The sequence below is a fragment of the Balaenoptera musculus genome, chromosome 18 (genome assembly GCF_009873245.2).
Source record: "Balaenoptera musculus isolate JJ_BM4_2016_0621 chromosome 18, mBalMus1.pri.v3, whole genome shotgun sequence".
NCBI classification, from domain to species: domain Eukaryota; kingdom Metazoa; phylum Chordata; class Mammalia; order Artiodactyla; family Balaenopteridae; genus Balaenoptera; species Balaenoptera musculus.
The window spans coordinates 13,213,850-13,238,121 of NC_045802.1; the positions used below are offsets into that span (position 1 = coordinate 13,213,850).

At 36.4% G+C, this 24,272-nt stretch overlaps 1 long non-coding RNA gene across 1 annotated transcript in view; it reads left to right on the forward strand.

The window, feature by feature from the left end:
- LOC118884100 overlaps positions 1 to 24,272 on the forward strand; it is a 403,163-nt gene that overhangs the window by 185,832 nt on the left and 193,059 nt on the right. The window contains exon 4 of the long non-coding RNA XR_005017184.1: positions 4,723 to 4,789. This is a non-coding gene — a long non-coding RNA (uncharacterized LOC118884100). The remainder of the gene's footprint in view (positions 1 to 4,722; positions 4,790 to 24,272) is intronic.

Genomic DNA, 24,272 nt, shown 5'->3' on the forward strand with positions numbered 1-24,272 from the left:
CAAGAGCCATTTATGCTCAAAATATTTGCTCAAAGCCATGTTCAAAATATCTCTGGCATTATGAGGTCCTGGAAAACTCAGAGCGTATTCTTCTGATTAGACCTGGGATGGTGTCCCGGTGGCCCTGTCATCCTTTCCTCTACCTGGCTGAGGCACACTCTGTACAGTATGTGCAGTGCTGTTTGGCTGCTGCTTCATCGCTAACTGAAGTCAGCGGCACATGTGGGCTGGCCTCAGGAGGCCTGGGCCCGTGGAACACTGTCTGAGTGGACTTTTCCACTCGATGTTTGGTTTGGCCTGGTCCACGCGTTGTCTTGCCAGTCCTGCAAACTCCTCTCAGAAGTCAGTCATCCCGGGATGGGAAATATTCCTCATGCTGTTGTGAGAGAACTCTGATCTTTCACTATAAACCTGGTGGGATGTCTGTTGGCCAGACCGAAGTATCCAGAAGCCAGATTTTTTTCTCTGCGAAGAACGTGTCTGCAGTGGATGGTGTTTTTACTAGTAAAAGTATTTAAGGTTGTGCTGTGGGCCAGGTTTACCCACTTAAAAAATGAGAAACTCATAAATGTAGTACTAAAAACCCCTCCACTTAGAAATAATGGAGGCAATGACTATTCCAGTTCAGCGGCCAAAGTAAAACATAAGGTATGGTACAAGATGTGAACTTAGAAACAGAATTGTGTGTTTAGGTCTATAGCCTTACAGAGTTAGCAACATGTTCTTCTATAAAATGAGCCTGACACATGGGTACACACAGCTGTGCCAAGGGCGTAGTGATCTTGGCACCAGCGTAAGGGCCTGTCTCACCCCTCAGCCCTCCTTCGCACCTGTGAGGATGGATTGCTTTTTATATTTCATCCCTGTGCCCAGATCTCTCATTCTTTTGATGCAGTTGTGTGTATGGCAAATGAAGTCCACAAGTTAAACTAACAGATATCTGTTTCCTTTTATCTGACATTGTACTGGGCATGTAACCTATTATGGTTCAAAGGAAGTACACAGATCCTATGTGTACAGATCAATAAATTTTCACAGAGTGAACACACTCATATCACTACCACCCATGTCAAGAAATAGAACAATTGTTGGTACCCCAGGAACCCCTCTTGTGACTCTCACAGTCACTACCCACTCTTCCTCTCCATAAGTTATTTCCATTCATCCTCTTGAGGTTTATATAAATGGAATCATGCAGTATGATGATTTTGGGGGGTCTGGTTTTGTTCAAAATTAAGTTTCTGGAATGCACCCATTTTATTGTAAGTAGCAGTATTTTGTCATTTTTCATCATAGATAACCTTCCATTGTATGGATATAGCAAATTTTTTGGTCCACTCAACCCTAAATAGATTTTGGGTTGTTTCCAGTTTTGAGCTATTATAGTGCCACTGTGATCATGTCTGTATAGTTTTTTAATGAACATAGGTGTGCATTTCTGTTAGCTATCAAAGTAAAAGTAGAATTGTTGAGCCATATGATATGTGTTTTTCAGTTGTAGAAGACATTACTGAAAGTTTTCCAAAGTGGTGGTGTCACTTTGTGCTAATCATCAATGCATGAGAATTCCAGTTTCTCTACTATTGTCAATCTTCCTAATTTTAGCTATTCATAGTTGTGAAGTGGTATACTGTTGTATTTCTCTAATGACTAATATGGATGTATGATTTTTCATATGTTTAATGGTCATTTGTATGTGCCCCATCCTCTTTTTAATGATTTTTCAAGTTTTCTATGGGCTTAATCTTTTTCTTATTGATTTATAGGTGTTCTTTGGTTATTTGGAATCATTTCCTTTGTTGATTATATTTTCTTCCACTCTGTGCATTCCTACTATCATAATTGTGTCTTTTGATGTAGAAATGACTGTGTGTGTGTGTGTGTGTGTGTGTGTGTGTGTGTTTGCATACTGTATAGGAAATCCTTGTCTATTCCAAGGTTATGAATATATTCTTCTATATTATATTCTAGAAGCTTTACTCTTCTCTCTTTTATATTTATATCTACAGTCCATCTAGAATTGATTTTTGAACATGAAGTGAGATAGGTGTTAAGATAATTTTTTTCCATATGGAAACCAATTGATTGAAAACCATATGTTGAGATGACATCCTTTCCTACACTGCTCTTCAGCATTACCTTGTCATAAATCAAATGTCTATATATGCATTTTTGAATTCTTGATTCTATTCCATTCATCTATTAGTCCATCTTTTTTTGCCATTACTTCATTCTTTTAATTACTGTAGTTTTAGAATTTATGATTTCCTAAATTGTAGTTCTCTAAATTTGTTCTACCTCATTTTGCATGAGCTGTTTTTGTCCTTTTGAATTTTCATATGTATGTTAGAACCAGCTTGCCAGTTTTCACAAATAAAACTTGCTGAGATATTTTTTTGGATTTCATTACATTTAGATCAATTTGGAAAGAATGGACATCTGTACAAAATTGACTTTCAATCCATGAACATGAATTATTCCTTCACTTATTTGATCTTCTTTACTTTCTCTTAATAACATTTTTTTTCATTTTTCTACAAAGTCACACATATTTTGTTAGATTTATTCCTGGGTATTTGTTGTTTTTTGATGATTGTCATAGATTGGGTCTTTCAGAAGCAGATGAGAAAAAGTTTAGTGTACAGACTATTTATAAGGGATCAATCCCTGTGGAAGGGAGGAAAAGGAAGCAAAAGTGGGCAGAGAAAGAAGTCAAACTGCAATGCAAGCCTGGAAAAGCCTTGGTTAACCCCACAAGGTGTGGGGAGCAGATACAGCCCATCACAGATATCTCTGGAGGGGCAGAAATTGTCAGACCTTTATACCCTGGCAGCAATCAGTCATTGGGTGTGGACTACCCCAGAAAGGGGTACTCTTGTGTGAGGTAGCTCTTTGCAGCTGAGGCACCCTTGAAGGAGCCCACAGAACTTCAAGAATCTGGAATAATAAACCCTTCTTTGGAGCAGGATATGGGTGGTACATCTCTGTGTCCATCTCAGTCTACTCCCTGTGGTGTGTCCATCACAGACTACTTCTTATGTTGCTCAGATCCACTTCTTCAAGTACATTCTGGCAGCAGCTCCACCAGAATCTGATGACCTGTCTCCCTGGAGAAACTTAGAAGAGGAAGGCTCATAGGAAGACCTATAGCCCCCATCACTGCAGATTGTGTGGGGCTGCAACTGATTCTCATTGTCTCCCTCTTCCATTATCCATCTTAGATTTCCCTCAAACTTAGTACTACCCCAGCTCATCTTAATGAATTATCCTGAGGAGGCTGAGTTCCTAGTCTCCATGCTCTTGTCAGGCTGAAGTCTTTATACTTGTCACAACTAGGCAAGAGAATCCCAGAGATGACCAAAAGTACCCACGTCGCCATAACTGTAAAATAGCAATGCTACCTCTTTCTTATGCTCAGGGCCAATTACACCTGTTAAGGTGGTGATTCTTCTTGTCTGCTAGTCCCTGGTGGTGCTATAGCTTGGAGTTGAAAGGAACTATTGTTTTGTTCTGTGGTGAAAATGTGCTCTCTTTAGAGATCAGGACCTCTAACCCTACAGAGCTCTGAGCTTTGGGGATGGGAATTCCAAAGTCCTTCAGTGGGTCATGCAGAGCGATGATAAGCAGACCATCACATGCCCTGGTTCCCATGCTCATGTATTCTTCCTATTAGGTGCACGTTACCACCAACAGTTCTTTAGTTCAGTATATACACTGCTTCACAGAGAAGGGAATTCTATCCTCATGGTGGATTGCCTCTAAACTGGCACATTGACTGTGACTTTCAGCAGCAACAGGAGATTTTTTGGTGGTGTAATATGTAATCCTAACTTTCTGTTGTCAGGGTCCACTCTTGTACCGCCTTTGATGTCAAAACGGGTCGTTTGTTCTGATGCAATATTATGTAGGTCCCATGTGGTGGAGCAAATACTCTATAAGCGTTTACATAGTGGTGCTAGCTGAGGCTTGAAGTGCAGGAAAAACAAACCCATACCTAGAATATGTATGTATTTCTCTGAAATCAAGTCATTGGCCTTTTTAGGAAGTAAGAAGCCCATTTAGTAAACTTGGCCCCATACGGTGGAACTTGGCAGAACTCCTTGAGGAATAATGCCCTACTGGGGCTTAACCTTGGCCTCTGCTGCTCTGAGGTTGGGCAGTGGCAGCAGTAGCTAAATCAGCCCCAGTCAGTGGGAGCTCACACAGTTGGGCCTCCATATCTTTCGTCTCAGCCACTCCATTCATGTGCCTGTTGTGGCTTTGTGGTGACATCACTGACACTGGCTGGTGTCACCAGACTAGGTCATTTTTTGTAGTTGGCTGTTTCGTGCCTCTCCTGCAGTGGATGCTCTTTGATATGCTTTAACATGTGACACAAAGGTCTTCACACTTTGTGCTCGCTCCCATACGTGCATCCACATGTCTCTACCCCAGACCTCCTTGTCTCTATCTTCCAATCTTTCTGCGTTTAGGCCCCAGTTGGACAGGCTATTCTCCATCCATGAGTTTATATACATTCTAACCTGGGACTATTTCTTCGCACAAAGAGGATGGCTAGTTGCTCTGCCCAGATATCCAACGATTGAGAGGATTTTTCCTTGCACTGTCGTTTAAGGATGCTTCTGAATAAGACTAGTGAAACTATTGTTCATGTTTGCCTTGCATTACATACTGAGCTGATTCAGCTATAAAGCTTGCTTGTGTCTTTTCTTTCTCTTTCAGATGGTAATAAGAAGTCCTCTATGTGGTCATAGGTCTGAGCCAAAGGAGGTGCACAGGAACAATACTGGTGAGTGACGCTGGGATCTGGGCTCTTTCTGTAACTTCCTTATGCAATCTGGTTCTGCTAGTGCTGGATCCAGGATATACCATTTCCATCTTGTGATGGACTATTTCTGAGTCTGCCTGTCCTTATGACTTACCAGGTCTGACAGAGCCCAGCTCATGATGTGCATTTCCAGATCCATGGTCACTTAGTATTCCATGATCAGGCATTTAGTCTCTACCAGAGATCAATAAAATTCTAGGATTCCCCCCGCCCCACAATGGTGTATAATTCTACTGAAGATGGTATGGATTTGCTCCAGAAAATCAGAGGACTACATTCTGGGGCTTGCTATAAGCTCCATGTTTCACGTGGCATCTTTTCCCAACATTGGTATTTCTAATACCATAGCATCTACTGAATCATATGGTTCAAGGGGGCAGAACTGCTTGCACCCCAGCCTAGACCTGCTGCAGAGCCTTTGGTGCTCTGGGTCCCTCTCAAAGCTTGAAACACTACATGTCACCTAGTATAGTCAAAGTAGTGTCACCAGGTGTGGAATATGCTCCTTCGGGAACCAGGAAAGGTTATCAGGCATTGTGCTTTCTTCTTTGTGATGAGAGACACAAGATGCAATAATTTGTCTTTTACTTTGGAGGGGACTTCCTGACATGCCTCTAATCTCTGAATTCAAAAACTTTACTGCTCTGGAAGGCCCAGATCCTTATTCCAAGTGTCCTGGTCTCATTCGCTCCTCCCCCTGCCCATAGTAAGAGCACTGATCTTGGCATAACAGACCTAACATGTTTGGGTATTTAATTTTCTCTGGAATTTGGCTGCTCTAACTCCTAAATCCTGGTCCTGGTCCTGATCTTTCTTTGCCCTTTGCCTGCAGAAGATGAGACATTCTTTTTGAGCTACCAAGGAGGTCTGGTGTTTTTCACACTTACCTTTCAGTTGCCTGTTCATCCCTTGGATGTTCTCATTATTATTATTTTTTAGGGTGTCAATGCCATGCAGCAATAGCCATCTAATCCCATTGCCCTTATAGGTACTATTTCATTTGTTACTTCTCAAAACCCTGTTGTTTGCATTAGGTAGTGCATTCTTCTCCACTGGCACACTACCCCAGTGATCACCTGTTATAGTTTTAACAGTTGGACCAGCACCTATGTCAATGGAAGCCTTTGCTACTTCCAGTCATGGGGTCCTCAATACCTGTTGAGCAGCAGGTGATTCAGCACTAACACCTCATCTTATTGCCTACTTTCTAGGACTTTCCTGGTACCAATTGTTGCAGGTTGGTATGAGTGGATGCCAAGATGGAGTTTGGCATATAGGTTTTTTTTCCTTTTTTTTTGAAGTACAGTTAATTTACAATGATGTGTTAATTTCTGCTGTATTGCAAAATGACTCAGTTATACAAATACGTTCTTTTTCATATTCTTTTCCATTATGGTTTATCACAGGATATTGAATATTGTTCCCTATGCTATACAGTAGGACCTTGTTTATCCATCCTATATATAAGAGCTTGCATCTGCTATTTGGGATTAGCAGATGCATATAGGTTATTTATTAGTGGTGAACATCTGTGGAAGAGAGGGAGAGGAAGCACGATTGGGTAGAGGGAGAAGTCAAACTTTAACATAGCTCTGACAAAGCCTTGGCCAAACCCAAAGGGACCTGTGAGTAAATACATCTCATCACAGTTGCCCCTGGGTGGTGATCAATTATTGGATATGGATTGCCTCAGGAAAGGCGTGCTCTTGAGCAAGATGGCTCCTTGTCAACAAGGAAAATTCTCAAGAGGCTGGGATAGGAAGCTCTCATCTTCTGACAGTACTGCTGGTGGCTGGTTTAATAAGATTTTCATGAAGAGGGGTCCTAATGGCTTGCATCCCGTTTACCACACTGTTTTTAATAAATAGTACCATTAAAATTTTTTTCATTTTTGAATTGTTGATTGTATATAGAAATACAATTGATTTTTAAATATATTCTTTGTACCTAGCAACCCTGCTAAATTTACTTGTTTATGCTAATAACAAGTTTTTATGTGGATTCTTCTTGTTTTTTTCTATTATTTATTTCAAGTGCTAAGAAATATTTATAAAAATTGACTGTACACTGAGCCACTTATTGTCAGTACATTTCAAAGGATTGAAATCATACAAAGTGTGTTCTCTGGTCACAGTTAAATTAATCTAGACATCATTAAAAACATTCCTAAGTGTCTGGAAGTTAAGGAATACACTTACTGATAACATATGGATCAATTAAGAAGTCAAGATGAAAGTTAGAAGATATTTTGAAGTGTATGCTAATAAAAATAAGACGCATTAAAACATGTGGGACAAAGCTAAAGAGGCAAATTTATAGCCCCAATTGCATACATTAGAAAGAAGGATGTTGTGGGCCGGTTTCAGCCTATCAGTAATAAATGTGTGGTTGAACCCGCTCTTGCAGTTCTTGTTATAATTGCAAGATGCCCGCCAGCGATAACCATCAGGAAACTTTGTAAAAATAAAGGTTTATTACTTACAAGACCTGGAAATTACACTGCACATCTGGGTCCACACAGCAAGGTCATGCATAGAGAGAGAGACCACAGGGGCCTGGGGTTCTACTTTCATTGGGATTAAGGATGGGGGCCTAAGGGTTTCACGGACTCTCTCTATTGGTGAATTTAAAACATAAGAGCCGAAATTTTAAGAGCTGGAAGAGAAAAAACCAAGTAGAAATCAACCAAGATCTCTAAAACAAAGACAGCTCCATGTGGGGAGACATCCTGGCTCTATCTAGTGTGTGCCTGGCAATGTGTTTATTTGAGATAGCGGTCTTTGAAGTGAATGCCTTTTTGAAGTGGATGCATCTGCAATCTAAGTTTAAGTCAGGCACTTGCAATACAAAAAACAAACAAACAAAAACAAAAAAACACAATTTTCAGGGCTTACACTACAAAAGGCCAACATTAATGATCTAAACATCCATCTCAACAAATTAGAAATAGAAAATTTAATCTAAATAGAATAGAAGGAAATAAATATTAGTAAATACAACAGTATTTCTGCTGTTGTTTTAGTGGTTGCTATAGAGATTACATATATCCTTGACAAAGTAAATCTACTATAAAGTAGTGTTTTTATCACCGTGTCAGGACCATGCATCTCTAGCCTTTCTTTTGTGCTTTGAGGACACATATTTTAAACCCCAAGAAATTCATGTCATTGTTTTATAAGTAAATAATCATTTAGATTTATCCATATATTTATTTTTTCTATTGTTATTCATTTGTCTCTCAATTTCCATGCTTTTATCTGGGATATTTTTTCTTCTGCCTGAAGAATTCTTTTTAGTAGATTTTTACTTTTACTTTATTTTCCTTTTTGAAAATTGTTTTCCTCAGGTGTAGAATTTTAGGTCAGCAGATACTTTTCAGCCCTTCAAACATGGCATTCTATTGTCTTATGGTTTTCATTGTTCCTATTGAAAGTCAGCCCTATTCTTTGAAGGTACTGAATCTTTCTTCTCTAGCACCTTAAAAAATTTTTCTTTTCGTCTTTGTCTTTCAGCAGTATTACTATGACTTTTATTTAGCCTGCTTGGGCTTCATAGAGCTTCTTGGATTTGTGGATTAATGTCATTATTGTTTTTGTAATATCCTCAGTCAATATCATGTAAGATACTCATTTTGTCTCACTATCTCCTCTCCTTCTAGGTCTTCAATAACTCATCTGCTAGGTCTTTTATACAACTTTTTTTCCATCATTTTCCCCTTCTGTTCTTTAGTCTGGGTGCTTTCAATTGACCTAACTTCCCATTCTAAAACTCTTGTCTCCTATTTAATCTGTCTATACATTTCTTAATTTTACTAATTGTTTTTTTCAATCTAGAATTTTTAATGAATTTCAGTTTCTGGTCAATTTGTCCATCTTCCCATCTATTTTCTGAAAACATTAATCACAGTTATTTTAACATCCTTGTATAAGAACTCTGAAGTCTGCATCATCTGAAGTCTGTTTCTTTTTTTTTTTTAATTTTTTCTCAATTTCTGAGCATTTAACTCTCTCTTGGCATGCCTAAGAATTAAAAAAATTAAATACCAGATATTGGCATGAAAAATTACAGAGATAATTTGTGAAGTTCTGCTTGATGTTATCTTTGTCCAGAGAGGATTTAATATTAATTTACTTAGAGCAGGAACAGATCACCTTTACCAGGTCTTGAACTGAGCTGGATCAATGCTGGATTTTTATGTGAGCTCTGCCCCTTAATCCTAAAGTCTGGTCATTTCAAAGTCTTTTCTGGAGGTCTGGGGTGTTTATCCGTGCCTGGGGTGTTTATCTTCTTTGAGGGCCTCTGAACTCCAATTTTTGTCTCCCCAGTCTCATTAGATTGTTCAAAACTCAACTCAGATTCTCAGCGTTTTGGCCACTGTTTTCTGCTTTTTTTCTCAACCTCTTAATCCTGCCCTTTTTATAGCCTAACAAATATCTTGAAGGGAAAAGCACCACAGTGTACTTCCACTTCTCCCCAATATCTTGAATACTTAAATTATTCTATCTTTAAACACATCCATTTCTTATTCTCTGCAACTTTTAAAATTGTTTCAGACTAACCCTGTGAAAATACTGCTCTTCAACAAGCCACTCCACCAACGTCAGGAGCAGGAAATTCCAGAGGTTTTTTCAGTGAGAGGAATGTACTAGGTTTATTGTTGTATTCCCAATACCTTCCTCAATACCTGATACATGAAGGTGCTTACAAATTTTTTCAGTGAATGAAAATGTTGCAGGAGAAGCATAAATCAGGCCCATATTCAGGGGATATTTTTCATCTAATGAGATAGCTAAGACTTAGTCAAAAATTCTTTAATGCTTAGATTAATTCCAACATATTTAATATATAGACTCTTTCTTTATAACTTGAATTCTCTTTTATCTTTTTCCCCCTCTGTAAAACATTTGGAACCTATTCTACAATTTATCCCTTAATGTTATATTGTCTTAATAGTATGTTTGATGTTATAAGCTGGGCGATGTATTTGTCATCTTAGCATAAGGTAAGCTCTAGAAGACAGGCCCTGTTGTATTTCTGCTACATTCTTCAAGGTATCCCAAGCAATGCTAAACACCTTGGTGACATTGATAATTCCTTCTTTAAAGTAATTAAAATTAAAATACTATATTCTAAGCTTGAAGGATTCAAATAACGTGTATTGCAATGCATATTTTTTAAATTAAAAAAAATTTTTGGATGTGTATATTTTTGATGTGCAGTAGATTTTGATGTGTAGTGGTTTTCAGTAGGCTGCATTCAGAGCGCTATTTGTATGAGCAAGTGTCCCAATACTCCATCAGTGTCATTCATATTTGCCACCATGGCCTCATGAGAGGAGGACAGAATCATTGTGATTAAAAAGTAAGGAGATCTGTTTATTGCGTGCTTGATATGACAGATACCATGATTATTATTTTAATAGATTGCCTCATTTAATCTCCATAATAACCCAATTCAAAGACACTATTGTTATCCCAATTTTTAGAGGAAACTGAGGCAGAAAAAGGTTAAGTTACTTTCCCAAGGTTATAGAGCTAGCATGTAGAAGAACTCGGAGAGTGATTGTGATAGCATGTGGCCTTAACAAAATATGTTACATGGTTTTACTCTCCACTTTGAATTCTCCAGTTCCTGGTCCTGATAATGAAGTAGAAGGAGGGAGAGATGTATGATTCAGTTTACTGTCTCATTGCCCTCATCACAGCAACACTGAGAGGAAGGGAATGAATTCTTATTTGAAAGTTTTCTTTCACCCTAGGTATATATAATTATCTGTAGGAAAAGATGTTTTAAAATAAGCATGAGAATTTGGTTCAACAATGTGTTTCTTTCATATTCTGTGTTCTCTTGTTTCTTAATTTTTCACAGGAAAATTTTACCATACTCAAGAAATATATACACAATGTTGAAAGTACCAAAGAAGAACCCTAAAAGTATTAAATGGCATAAAGTCTGTAAGGACAGACTAAAACATTAGGCTTCTTTAGTCGGGAAGAATAAATGCTAAGTGGATGTCCTCGAAGTCTAGAAAATCACGGAGGTTATTTTTTGGATAAAAAAAGAACAGAATATATGAAAGAATAATGTTTGTAATATCTGAACTGTTTATAGGGAGGAAAATCATGGGTTTCATAGGGAAGAATTAAGAACCAGTTAGCCAGATGGAGGTGACAGAGAAGTTCATTTTCACAGAAATTCAAAATTGGAAAAATGAAGATTGTGATGTGCTTTGTTTTTATTGGATTAATTATGAGAAGAGAGGAGAGAGAGTGAGGGACATCTCTGTTTCAGAATTACAGAGATTAATAATATCCTGAGGATAACTGGCAACTTAACAGATAAAGTTACTGGACACATAATTTGGGTGTTGCAACTGGAAAAAGGTTTTTTTGTGTGCTCCAAACAGGGTAATGCATATCTTCATGATATTGCTGGTTATAAAGTCTAGGCATTTCAGGAGCACGGGTTGTAAGAGAAGAGTCAGCGTTGGTCTGCTTAAGGTGGTATAACACTGGCCTTTCATTAAATCAAGTGATCATCAATAGCAGATTAGGGCAGTGAAGAGGAACAGAAAACCATACTGAGGAGTTGTTAAGTCTTTTAAGTTTCCTTTATTCTGTATCTGAACATTAGTGTAAATTTTGCAAATGATTATATGTCGAAAGGAAGCTTTGGAATTTCACTTTAATGAAATTTACCGACAAACACACATTTTTTTTCAACATAGCTTTTGTAATTTTTTCCCAGAGCGCTGCATGAGACAAGTTCAAGCGTTACAGAATAATGGAGAGGGAGGAAGGGAGCAAGCAATTAAAAAAAACTCAGTCATCATAATTACTTAGAACAAAGGCAGTTTTAAGTTATTTCATTTTACTAGTCGTTTAGTTCCATTGGTAGAATTGACATTCTTGTTTTTTAGTCATCGCTTTAAATCTTTTAAGTGTAACGGGATTTGCCAGGTGATATGTATTTTTCATGGTCAATTTTGGAATTAATATAAAGTGAATTAAATTTGTTAACTTTCTGCTGTCTTTAGAATACACTCTAGTATTGACTTTAGCTATTCTACTTTATTTGGAATACTTTTTTAATAAAACAATTTTTCCTATATGCTTAATAATTCTTATGATTTGGTGATCTGCTTATTTTCATTTATAAACTATATATTTAAGATATTTAACAGCACAGACTGAAACATTTGAAATTTCTATTCTTCATGTTCACACTAGATTTTAATGTAAGGGCTCAGAAATGTGAGTAATCATTTGTCAGGGACACATAACTCTTGGAATGCCTACCAATAGGAAGAGAAAAAAATTCCTTACAGTCTAAAATTCTCTGAAGATTATACTGTGCTCTTCACCGTTACAAACTTACTCCACTCCCTCTTGCTCTCCCTCTGTTAGCATCATGATTTTATTTCTGGGTTTAATAAGGAATATGTAGGAAGATATTATTTAGAGATCAAGAGAGGTGTTAATGAGATAAAAATTACACTGTTTTGCCCTTTTACCTTTTTCCTCTTTTCTCTCCTTGGCATAGAGCACACATACTAGCTTGTTTCTCTCTTTAGCAAGAGACCCATTCCAGGCTTCTCTTCCAGCCTTTCATCCTGTAGTTTGGTTCTCTCATGTCACAGCACTTCTCTTAAACCCTGTACCTAGTATTTTGGTTTTCTTCCAGACTTCATAATCTCTACCTTGTTCTCATCCCTTCAGTTCATCATAAAGGGCATTTCTGAGTTATCAATGGGAGCTTAGCTTATGTATGGGGTGTGTAGTACCATAATTATTCATCATAAAATTTGGGATGTCAAGGATGTGCATTTGTATTAATTGCTGCAGGCTAAAGAAAGTGGCCAGGAAGTGCAGGCATTTAGTATTGCTTTTCTGTACTTGGATATACAGCTTCTTTTCTTCTCTTTCTTCTGCCTTCTTTGGTTAACAAGTATCAACCTTCAATGACTTCATCCTTTACTCATATAATCACTTAATTAATTTAGCCCAATGGATAGTGTTGGCATATTAGTGATGACTGGAGCGGTATGACATAAAATCCCAGATTCTTTAAGTTTGAGGTAACTTAGAAGTACCGTAGTTAAGTCTGTCAAACTAAGGTAGGGTTTTATAACTTGCCAGATGGCCATCTCATTCTCTTTGAAACCTTTCACATTATTCAATTTTCTGAGAGCGCTTGTATTTTGAACTATATTCCATAAATTGAAGTGAGATATGTCTCCATATTATTTTATCCATTACACAACTTCTGTTATGACATTCTCCAGAATAATTTTAACTGTCATGGGGAATCATTTTAAGTTTTGAATTCAGCTCATGTGAATTTAGGTTAATCTCATTCTCCTAAAATTTTTTTTTTCATTTAGTACAGTTATGGTAAGATTCAACAGTGAGTATCAAAATAAGAGTAACATAATAAGTTAGGAAGTGATTTCCCTCCCATGTAAAAGTTGGTTAAGTCATGTTATGGGTTGCTTTGCTTCACAAAGATTTAGGACTCAAGTTTTCTAGCTTATTGTTTTTCTGTGATAGCCTCCATTCCCAAGTTTGCCTCATGGTCCCAAATGGCTTTTCCCCCTTTAGCCATCATGTTCATGTTCTATCTAGCAGGTAAGAGAGAAGGATGGAGAAGAAATGAGAGAAGACCATGCACCAGCTGCGTTTTAAGGAAAGTTTTTAGAAAGTACCTCAAGAAACTGCATTATATATTATTGACCTGAAGAATCAGGTCATGTACAGGAATATTTATTTCAGGTAGTCAAATGCCCAGTTAAAATGTGCTCTATTACTGTGGGAAAAGACCAGAATAATTTTTGGAAAACAATTAGCATTCTCAAACATGTAGGGTTTCTAGACTCATAAGTATTCTGGTTGCCCTTTTATAGGTGAATTTAAGTTTTAATTGCCTATAGTCCAACTAATGAACACAGTAATCTAGGCTGAATACAGTGGAAATTTACATGCCTTGATTTTCAACACAGCCTAAGATAGTAGCTCTTTTGGAATCAATATCTTCACCATGAGTTACAGTTAAGGGTAAGTAAAAAGTTGTTCTCTGCCACTCTGGCTTCCCAATTTTGTGATATGCAGGACGTCCAGGATGCTTTCAGGTCACTTAACAAATTTTCATATATTCTCTGAAAGCACTGGAGTTGATTCTCCTAAGATTCCATGAGAAACTAATGAAGGAATATGCTTTTTATTTTCTTCCTAATTGGTTTCTTTAAGGTGGATATTTGACCACTGTCATAATTATAATTACCTGCTATGTTATAGTTACTGTGTTAAGCACTTTATACACATTATAACTTTTACTACTTTCAACAATCCTGTAAGGAAGGTATTTTTGTGTCCTTGTTAGAGATGTGCATACTTATGTCCAGAGATTTAAGAAACCTACCCCAAATCTCAAAAGAGGTAGCTGAGTTCGGATTCAAATTCAACTCAAAATCTGTGTTTTTAATCACTATGCTATATTGATTTTAATCTTCTGTCCTCTTCTCCTAAAATAAACATTGGTTAAAAAAAGAGACATAGAGTTTTCCATTAAAGATACATATATATTTTTACTTGAAACATTACCCTACTGCCTACATACACACACCACACACACATACATGTACAAACACATTATGTGTCATGGCAGTATAAAATATTATTTTTATGGGCATTTGAATTATTGTTAAAGCTGGCTTTTGGATATGTTTATAAGGCAAGATTTATAAGTTTCAGAGATGAAAACTTTTAGAACTTCAGTTATTACCCATGGATTTTTGGGCTTTGTGAAAATATACAGTACAGAAAATTTCTGCAAGTCCAGCAGAAATCAGCTTTATGGGGATAGACTGGGTGGAAAAATTAGTGGAGAATATAAAGCCACTGCAGACTCCTTGGATTACTAGTGGATTCGAAAATGAACAGGTATTGGCATGAGCAGTAGTTTGACTGCTTATTATACTTTACTCTCTTCTCTGGTCACATTACATGATGTAACCGGGTGAATCAGAAATTGGATCTGTATGGGGAGATGTGGGTGACCACAATTCCCTGCTAGTCACTGCTTTTACGGATGAGATATTCCAACGTTCCCTGGAATCATTCTGGAAATCAACCAGAACTTCAGATTTGTTAGGGAAGTTGGCTAAAATGCTTACAAATAGAGCATATAGTGCTGATCTGAGGCCTGTTCCAGACTTCTGCTCCTGACCTCCAAGTAACCTTGTGGGTTGAAGCCCTTTGTCTTACAGAGCTGCTCACTGTCCTCGCTTCAAAAAGGTACTGTGATCTCCAAGATGTTAGGGTTTTCTCTCAGGGGTGTCACTATCTTAAAATCTACCGTCTGTAAGCCTCTAAGGCCTGGTCTTTATCCACGTTGTCTGTTTTATGTAGGCCTGCATTTATGAAACAGAACTGATCCAGTTGGTGGGATTTACTCATGAATGAGAGTTAGGGCTGATATGTCCACTCTCTCTATTCTTTCAATGCATGGTAGTTTAAAACATTTTGGTTTTATTAGATATAGCAGTTTTTGACTTAGCCACAAAGTAATTTTCTCTTAGTGTAGATTTTGGGCCACTAGCATCAGAATCACCCAAGGTGCAGATTAAAAAGGTAGGATCTTAGGGACCACTCAAAACTTCTGGAATCAGAATGTCTGGAAGTAAGGCTCAAGAATCTGCATTTTAAATAATTTCCCAGGTGATTCAATACTCACTAAAGTTTGTTAACTGCTACCAAGTGTTTGACAGAAGGTGTTTGACATAAGATGCTTCTAATTGAATTTTTTCCTTCTTATTTTTATGAATTCTTTCCCTTTCTCCTTATCTCTGTCTTCTCTCTTTCCAAACGTAACAGAAATTTTTGGAAAAATCTGTGACCCATAGGGAATTTCAAGTTCTATTCTACAGGTATCTTTTGACATTCAGTACATACTGGATCGGGAACTGATCATGTACGTTGGGGATCCTTAAATGATTTGAGACTCAGGGCACTGCCAGTTTTCTCCTGGCCTGAAGGAGCTTCCCTTTCAGTCTTCTTTGACATCACCATTTCCTTCCTCTCAGATATTAAAAAATAAATGTCATGTCTTTGGATTACATGGTGGCTTTAATACTTGCCCAGTTACAGGGTACATGGCAGGCATAATGTTCTAAAAATATGTAATACCACAAAATATAACAAGCTTAAGATAATTAAATAGACAATACTTTATATTAAATACTATCTGCTTTGGTGAAGAACCCAATTCTTAGATTACAGCATTTTGCCAGTAGAATGCTTTATTTAGATTCTTGTGGTTTGAGGTTCAAAGGTAAGGAAGAGGGGAAAATGCAGTCGTTGTCAATAAATTTCTGTTAAGGTGCATCAGTGTTACTTAGGAAAGAAGAAAGGTTCAGGAAGGTATTCATACCTTTTCACAGTGCTCAATAACGGCATGGACACACTGATTTCTATGCCTAGGTCTAACAAAAATAATTGTGGTGCATTGACTGAATCTGACATAATACGGTAGTTGTTTCCATGAGATGGTTGCCATAAATATTGGCCTTCACAATCAGTATATCACATTTCCCAGGCTGTGATCGTTGGCTCCGAGTGAGTATATGATCAAAGTTGGTACAATCAGAGTGAATCTAGAGCTTTCTGGGATCTATTGGAAAAGTGGCTCCCTTTTTCTGCTTTTTCTATGAAGATGTGAGATGATGATTGCTATGGCTATCTTGTCTCCACAAGGTGAGTTGGATAATGCAGCCACCCTAGAGAAGGCAAGGCAAAAGATGGAGAGAAAGAAACCAGTTTGGGGTGACATTATTTAAACCCCTGAATCAAAAATTACTTGAAGGTAAGTGTATGCCTGACATTTCCAGTTATGTGAGCCAATACATTCCCTTTTATTGTTTAAGCCAGGTTGTTTTTGAGTGTGTATGTTTTCTTCACTGGCTGCTGAAAGAATCCTAACTTATTTATCATCTAACAATGTTCATCACACTTCATTGTTATTGCTTACGTAAGATCTGACTTTCTTGCTAGACTATAACCTCCATTACCTTCCATTACATTCTATGATCTATTTTGAGCTAATTTTTCTGAAGGATATAAGGCCTGTGTCTAGATTCATTTTTTGCATGTGGATGTCCAGTTGTTCCTGCGCCATTTGTTGAAGAACTTATCTTTGCTTCACTGTATTGCCTTTGCTCCTTTGTCAAAGATCAGTTGACTGTATTAATGCAGGTCTATTTCTGGGCTCTCTACTCTGTTCCATTGATCTATTTGTCTATTCTTTCACCAATACCATACTGTCTTGATTATAGTAGCTTTATAATATGTCTTGAAGTCAGAAAGTGTTATTACTCAACTTTATTCTCCTTCTTCAATATTGTACTGGATATTTTGGGTCTTTTGCCTCTCCATATAAATGTGAGATCAATTTGTTGATATCCACAAAATAACTTGCTGGGAATTTGATTGGGATTGCATTGAATCTATAGACCAAGTTTGGAAGAATTGACATCTTGACAATATTGAGTCTTCTTATTCATGAATGTGGAATATTTCTCCATTTATTTAGTTCTTCTTTGAATTACATTCATCAGACTTTTGTAGTTTTCTACATATATATCATGTATATATTTTGTTAGATTTATGCATAAGTATTTCACTTCTGGGGGTGCTAATGTAAATGGGATTTTTAAATTTCAAATTCCACTTGTTTATTGCTAATATGTAGGAAAGTGATAGACTTCAGTATATTAATCTTGTATCCTGCAATCTTGCTATAATCGCTTATTACTTCCAGGAGTTTTAGTAGATCCTTTTGGGTTTTCTAGACAGATGATCATGTTACCTGCTAACAAATACGGTTTTATTTTTTCCTTCCCAAGGTGTACACGTTTTACTTCTTTTTCTGGTCTTATTGCATTAGTTATAACTTCCAGTACAGTGTTAAAAAGGATTGGTGAAAGTTTCCTTCTATTCCTAGTTTACTGAGAGGTTTTTTTTTTTTAACACGACTGTTAGATTTTGTCAAATGCTTTTTTTTTTTTTTGCATCTAATGCTATGTTCATATGATTTTTCTTTGTTAGCCTATTGAGTGATGAATTAAATTAATTTATTTCCAAATGTTGAACCAACCTTGCATACCTGAAACAACTCCCAGTTAATGTGGTGTATAGTTCTTTTTATCCATTGTTGGATTTGATTTGCTAATGTTTTGTTGAGGTTTTTTGCAGCTATATTCATGAGAGTTATTGATCTATAGTTTTATTTTCTTGTAATGTCTTTGGCTGGTTTTGGTACTAGCGTAATGCTGGAATTGTAGAATGAGTTCAAAAGTATTCCTTTTGCTTCCATTCTCTGAAAGAGACTGTAGATAATTGATATAATTTCTCTTTTAAATATTTGGAAGAATTCACCAGTGAACCCATCTCGTTCTGGTGCTTTCTGTGTTGGAAAGTTATTAATTACTGATTCAATTTATTTCACAGATATTGGCCTATTCATATTGTTTATTTCTTTTTTGTGTGAATTTGGGCAGCTTGTGTCTTTTAAGGAACTTGTCCATTTCATCTAGGTTATCAAATTTGTGGGCATAGTGTTCTTCACTGTACTCCTTTATTAACCTTTTAATGTGCATGGAATCTGTAGTGATGTCCCCTCTTTGATTTCTGATATTAGTAGTTTTCCTCCTCTCTCTTTTTTTTTTGTCTAAGTTAGCCTGGTTAGCAGCTTATCAATTTTGTTGATAAAAAAACAAACAAACAAAAAAACACCAGCATTTGGTATTGTAGATTTTCTCTATTGATTTCCATTTTTCAATTTATTGATTCTGCTCTAATTCTTATTGTTTCCTTTCTCTGCTTATTTTAATTTAATCAGCTCTTCTTTTTCCAGTTTCTTTAAGTAAAAACTTAGAATATTGATTTTATATCTTTCTTCATTTCTAATATAGGAATTCAATGCTGTAACTTCCCACTGAGCACTTTCTTTTGCTGCAAACGACAAATTTTGAAAAGTCGTACCTTCATTTTCTTTTAGTTAAAAATATTTTAAATTTCTCTTATGATTTTTTCCTTGACCCATATGTTATTTAAAAGTGCACTGTTTATTCTGCATGTATTTCGGGTTTTTCTGCTCATCTTTCTGTTATTGATTTCTAATTTAATACCATTATTATCTATGAGTACATAGCATATGATTTCTATTTTGTTAATTTGTTAAGGTGTGGCTTATGGCCCAGAATGTAGTCTATCTTGGTGAATGTTCCATGTGAACTTGAGAAGAATGTGTTTTCTGCTGTTGTTCAATGAAGTAATCTATAGATGTTAATTATATCCATTTGATTGAGGTTTGTTGTGTTCAACTATGTCCTTACGCATTTTCTGCCTTCTGGATCTGTCCATTTCTGATAGAGATGTGTTGAAATCTCCATTTATTATAGTGGATTCATCTACTTCTCCTTGTAGTTCTATTAGTTTTTGCCTCATGTAGTTTCCTGCTCTGTTTTTGGACTCAACCATATTAAAGATTGTTATGTCTTCTTGGAGAATTGACCCTTTTATCATTATGTAATGTCCTTCTTTATCCCTGATATAACTTAGCTTGCTTTGTAGTCTGCTCTGGCACTTACTTTTTAGAGACTGTCTAAAAATGGAAAACTATTGCCTCTAGGAGTTATTGTGAGATTTACTGGGCTAATGAAAATAGAGCACTTAAAACAGTGACTAATGTGTTATAAACATGCAATAAATGCTCACCATTATTATCAATAAAGTGCTTATTACAATGTGGGTACTCAAGAATTGCTATTACCTTATATTTTAACTCACAGAAACATTTTCATAGAATCCTTATTCATTAATTTCTTAGGTGAGTTATGATAGTGACTTAGTCAAAGATCATAGTGAAGGAGGGGTCAGATTCTATACAGACTTTGAAGTTATAACTGCTTTATTATGAGGTATGGGAGGAGCCAAGGATGCCTCCAAACTTTTATAATTTGAGTACCAGAGTGAATGATATTGCGTTTTCTGAGATGAAGAACACAAAGCAGATGGGATTTTTTTCAGAGGAAACCAGAAGTTCTCTTTTGATCATTTAAATTTCAGAAATCCATTAACTAGTAAACTGGGTACAATAAGGGTTAGCATGTAATTGATCATTTCAACCATGACACTTTGAGAGTGACAGGGACTACTAACTGCTGGGAATCTAAGACAATGGGCAAAAACTTGAACTGTCCCAAGGGTGAGTGGTCACCTTGGATATAAAAATCTAGAATTTAATGGGAAGAGTAAGCCTAGAAATATGTGTGGAAGTCAACAGGGTACAGCGAGTGTTTAGCAGTAGGACCAATGAGATCATGTAGGTAGTGAGTATATATAAAGATGGCAAGAGGTGAGAAGATCAAGAACTGAACTCTGGCTGGTTGAGAATAAATTTATAACAAAGAAATAAGTACTATTGTGAAAGAGATCTGAGACACAGAATACCATGTTACATAAGATTAGCAAATGGTGAAATTAAATCTAGAGTAAAGACCTGTCCTTTTACTTAGGTTACTTACATTACTGTAGGTGAGAAACAAGAACAACACTTTTGGTAAAAATGTACATATTTGGTAAAAATATCAAATACCACTATATGATACAAATCAACACAAATCAGAATCCTCCTTCTGTACTACTTCGTATGGCATAGGCTTGCTCTGAAAGGGCAATTATTTTGAACTTTTTCTCTGCCCTTTATATTTCTAAATACTAGGTGTAATGTGAATATAATAGCACCTACCTCATAGGAATGTTTAGGAGATTAAATACAGCAATACATGTAAACTGTAAGGACTAAATGTGTTAGCTGTTATTGTTACTTTTTTCTTTTTAATTTACATTTATGGAAGAAAAGGCTAAGTAAAGTGGTTACTCTGCTTAATTTCTGTTGATACTAGAGAAAAATACTCTTGACACATATTTGCCATAAAGACAAAAACTTTCAACATCATAAGGATTTGATCACTTGGCAAATGGACTGGATAACACCTACTTCTCAGTGGGATCTTAATAATGGTTAAATTATAATAGCAGTTGAAGAAAATGTTATGAGGCTGCCTTCAAGCATTAAAAAGTTAACCCTTATTTATTAGGTTTAACAAAATGTGCAGCTGGAAAACTCCACTGTTCTTACCAAAGGAAATCAATGGAATATGTCATATATTAAACCACTCCCAAAGGCTGCATATTTGAGAGCTCTAAAGATCAGTTTTGGCATGTACCATAGTTGATTTAGCATGGAAGAAAGTTTTCTGGTTCTGGCATTACTTGCTCATGATTCTTCTGCATCTCTCTGTATAAGTCTATTGAACTGCAAAGAGCAAGTTAAAAAAAAGTAATGTACCCTAAACAAGACGAAAAGACAACCCTCAGAATGGGAGAAAATATTTGTAAATGAAGCAACTGACCAAGGATTAATCTCCAAAATTTACAAGCAGCTCATGCAGCTCAATATCAAAAAAACAAACAACCCAATCCAAAAATGGGCAGAAGACCTAAATAGACATTTCTCCAAAGAAGATATACAGATCGCCAACAAACACATGAAAGGATGCTCAACATCACTAATCATTAGACAAATGCAAATCAAAACTACAGTGAAGTATCACCTCACACCAGTCAGAATGGCCATCATCAAAAAAATCTAGAAACAATAAATGCTGTAGAGGGTGTGGAGAAAAGGGAACCCTCTTGCACTGTTGGTGGGAATGTAAATTGATACAGCCACTATGGAGAACAGTATGGAGGTTCCTTAAAAAACTAAAAATAGAACTACCATAAAACCCAGCAATCCCACTACTGGGCATATACCCTGAGAAAACCATAATTCAAAAAGAGTCATGTACCACAATGTTCATTGCACCTCTATTTACAATAGCCAGGACATGGAAGCAACCTAAGTGTCCATCAACAGATGAATGGATAAAGAAGATGTGACACATACATACAATGGAATATTACTCAGCCATAAAAAGAAACAAAATTGAGTTATTTGTAGTGAGGTGGATGGACCTAGAGTCTGTCATAAAGCGTGAAGTAAGTCAGAAAGAGAAAAACAAATATCGTATGCTAACACATATATATGGAATATAAAAAACAACAACAACAAAATGGTTCTGAAGAACCTAGGGGCAGGACAGGAATAAAGATGCAGACATAGAGAATGGACTTGAGGACACAGGGAGGGGGAAGGTTAGGCTGGGATGAAGTGAGAGAGTGGCATGGACATATATACACTACCGAATGTAAAACAGATAACTAGTGGGAAGCAGCCGCATAGCACAGGGAGATCAGCTCAGTGTTTTGTGACCACCTAGAGGGGTGGGATAGGGAGGGTGGGAGGGAAACGCAAGAGAGAGGAGATATGGGGATATATGTATATGTATAGCTGATTCACTTTGTTATAAAGCAGAAACTAATACACCATTGTAAAGCAATTACACTTCATTAAAGATGTTAAAAAGAATTTTAAATAAAAAAATTAAAAAGTAATGTAATCAGCATAGCAAAACAATACAGACTTCCCAATTCACTTAGATTTGCTTTCACAGTTGTAGGATCAGATTTTACCAAGTTTGAAGAACTTGGCCAGTTCAGAATACATTAACTTTGTGTCAGGAAATTTGCCTTTTTTTAGTACTCCTTTTAGGAAAAGCTACCAATGATAGTAATTCTGTTTTAATTCTGAAATTCTCATGTACCATAGATATTGGTAAATGATATCAAGTTTAGCTCAGTGGAATTAGATTTATTTATTAGATGTGTTCTTGTTCCAAACTTAGCCTGGTCAAAGGGTAAAAGGCAAAGAAGAAGTAGGAAAATAGAAAAGTTTTCTTTTGAATGGCAATGCCAGACATTCAGTCTCCTGTGATTGTTCTCTTGAAGAGATACCTTCCCATTTTTATATGTTTACATCTGGGTGGGCAATAGCACTCATTGTACCGATCACAGACTTCAGTGCCCAGAATCAAAATAGTTTATATAGTTGATAGGTTACTATACTGGACTTTGGGAGATTAGGTTCATTAATTTTGAACCACTCAGTACAGTAGGTGAATATCATACTCCAGATTATCAGTTTAGCCTCTTGGCTGTCTCAGCTGTGGAACCCAATCCTAAATATAAACTAAGCAAAACTGGCCACTAAGAAGTCAAAATTGTGTTTGCAAAATCCCAGTACTAAACCTCACATTTTTATTCTAGAGGCTCTCATTCAGGGGTTATATCAATGAACTTGCTTTAGACATGAGAAATGAGGGTTGTATGATGTAGTAGAAAAACTTTTAGAGGTCGAAATGATAAGGTTTGTTAGTGAGGGGAGAAAAAAATTCATGTAAGTTAACAGAAGAACTATAAAAGTCTAGAAGTTTTGGGCTATGACGTGAAAGAGAGCATATCTGTATATCTAAAACTTTGATGCATCCCCTTTTAGAACAGAATGTTAATTTATGTTTAGGTGAGAACTGGTAATTATTAAGACATTGTTGTGAGTTTTTAGGGCCAAAAGAATAGCTAGAGTTTTTAGGGCCAAAAGAATGCTGTTCTAGACACCTTCCCTTCCTCCATACAAGAACTAAATGCTAGACAAGCTGGACACATTTCCTGGCCATGCCATGTCCTTTCATGCTTTCATGGGTTTGTTTATTCTAAATTCCTTTTGTGGAAGCTGGACTCTCTATTTGCTGAACCCCTGCACATCTCTTAGAGATCAGCACAAACAATTTTCTCTGACACTGAATTCTCACTCCCCTCTGACGGAAAGTATATCTAACATTAAACTTCAAAACAAAACAAAAAAATTACACACACACTCATTTATATATATATATATATTACGTTGAACTAATGAAATTGTATTTTTGTAGGTCTTTATAAAATCAAATATTGGCAATTTCATAAGGGTCTTTGCCCTTTGGCCATGCTGATTTTGGAAGATAAGTGCCAATGCTTCATGAATAAATGAACAAATAAATCTACTTTTGCTAAATTTAGTATGTTTCACTATTGCCTATATTATATGGGAATTTTAGGATCAAAGCAGGAAAGTGATTGTCATTGGTAGACACTTTCTTGAATGACATACACCTTAGCTTGAAATCCCACTACTTGGAAGGCAAACGTTGTTTGTAATACTTAAAAAGATCTAGAAAGCCATATCCTTAAATAGATAATAGGGAATAGAGGAGAAAATACCTACATACGCATATGTATGCATTAATCTTGGTGTAAATCAATAACTTCCATTAGACTCTGTATCCCAAAGTATTATGATTATTTATGCATCTGTTTCTCCTATTATGTTATGAATTCTTAAGGGAAAATGCTATATCCTATTAATTTTTGTAGGATATTTCAGTTAAAACAATGAGCTTCCAATGTTA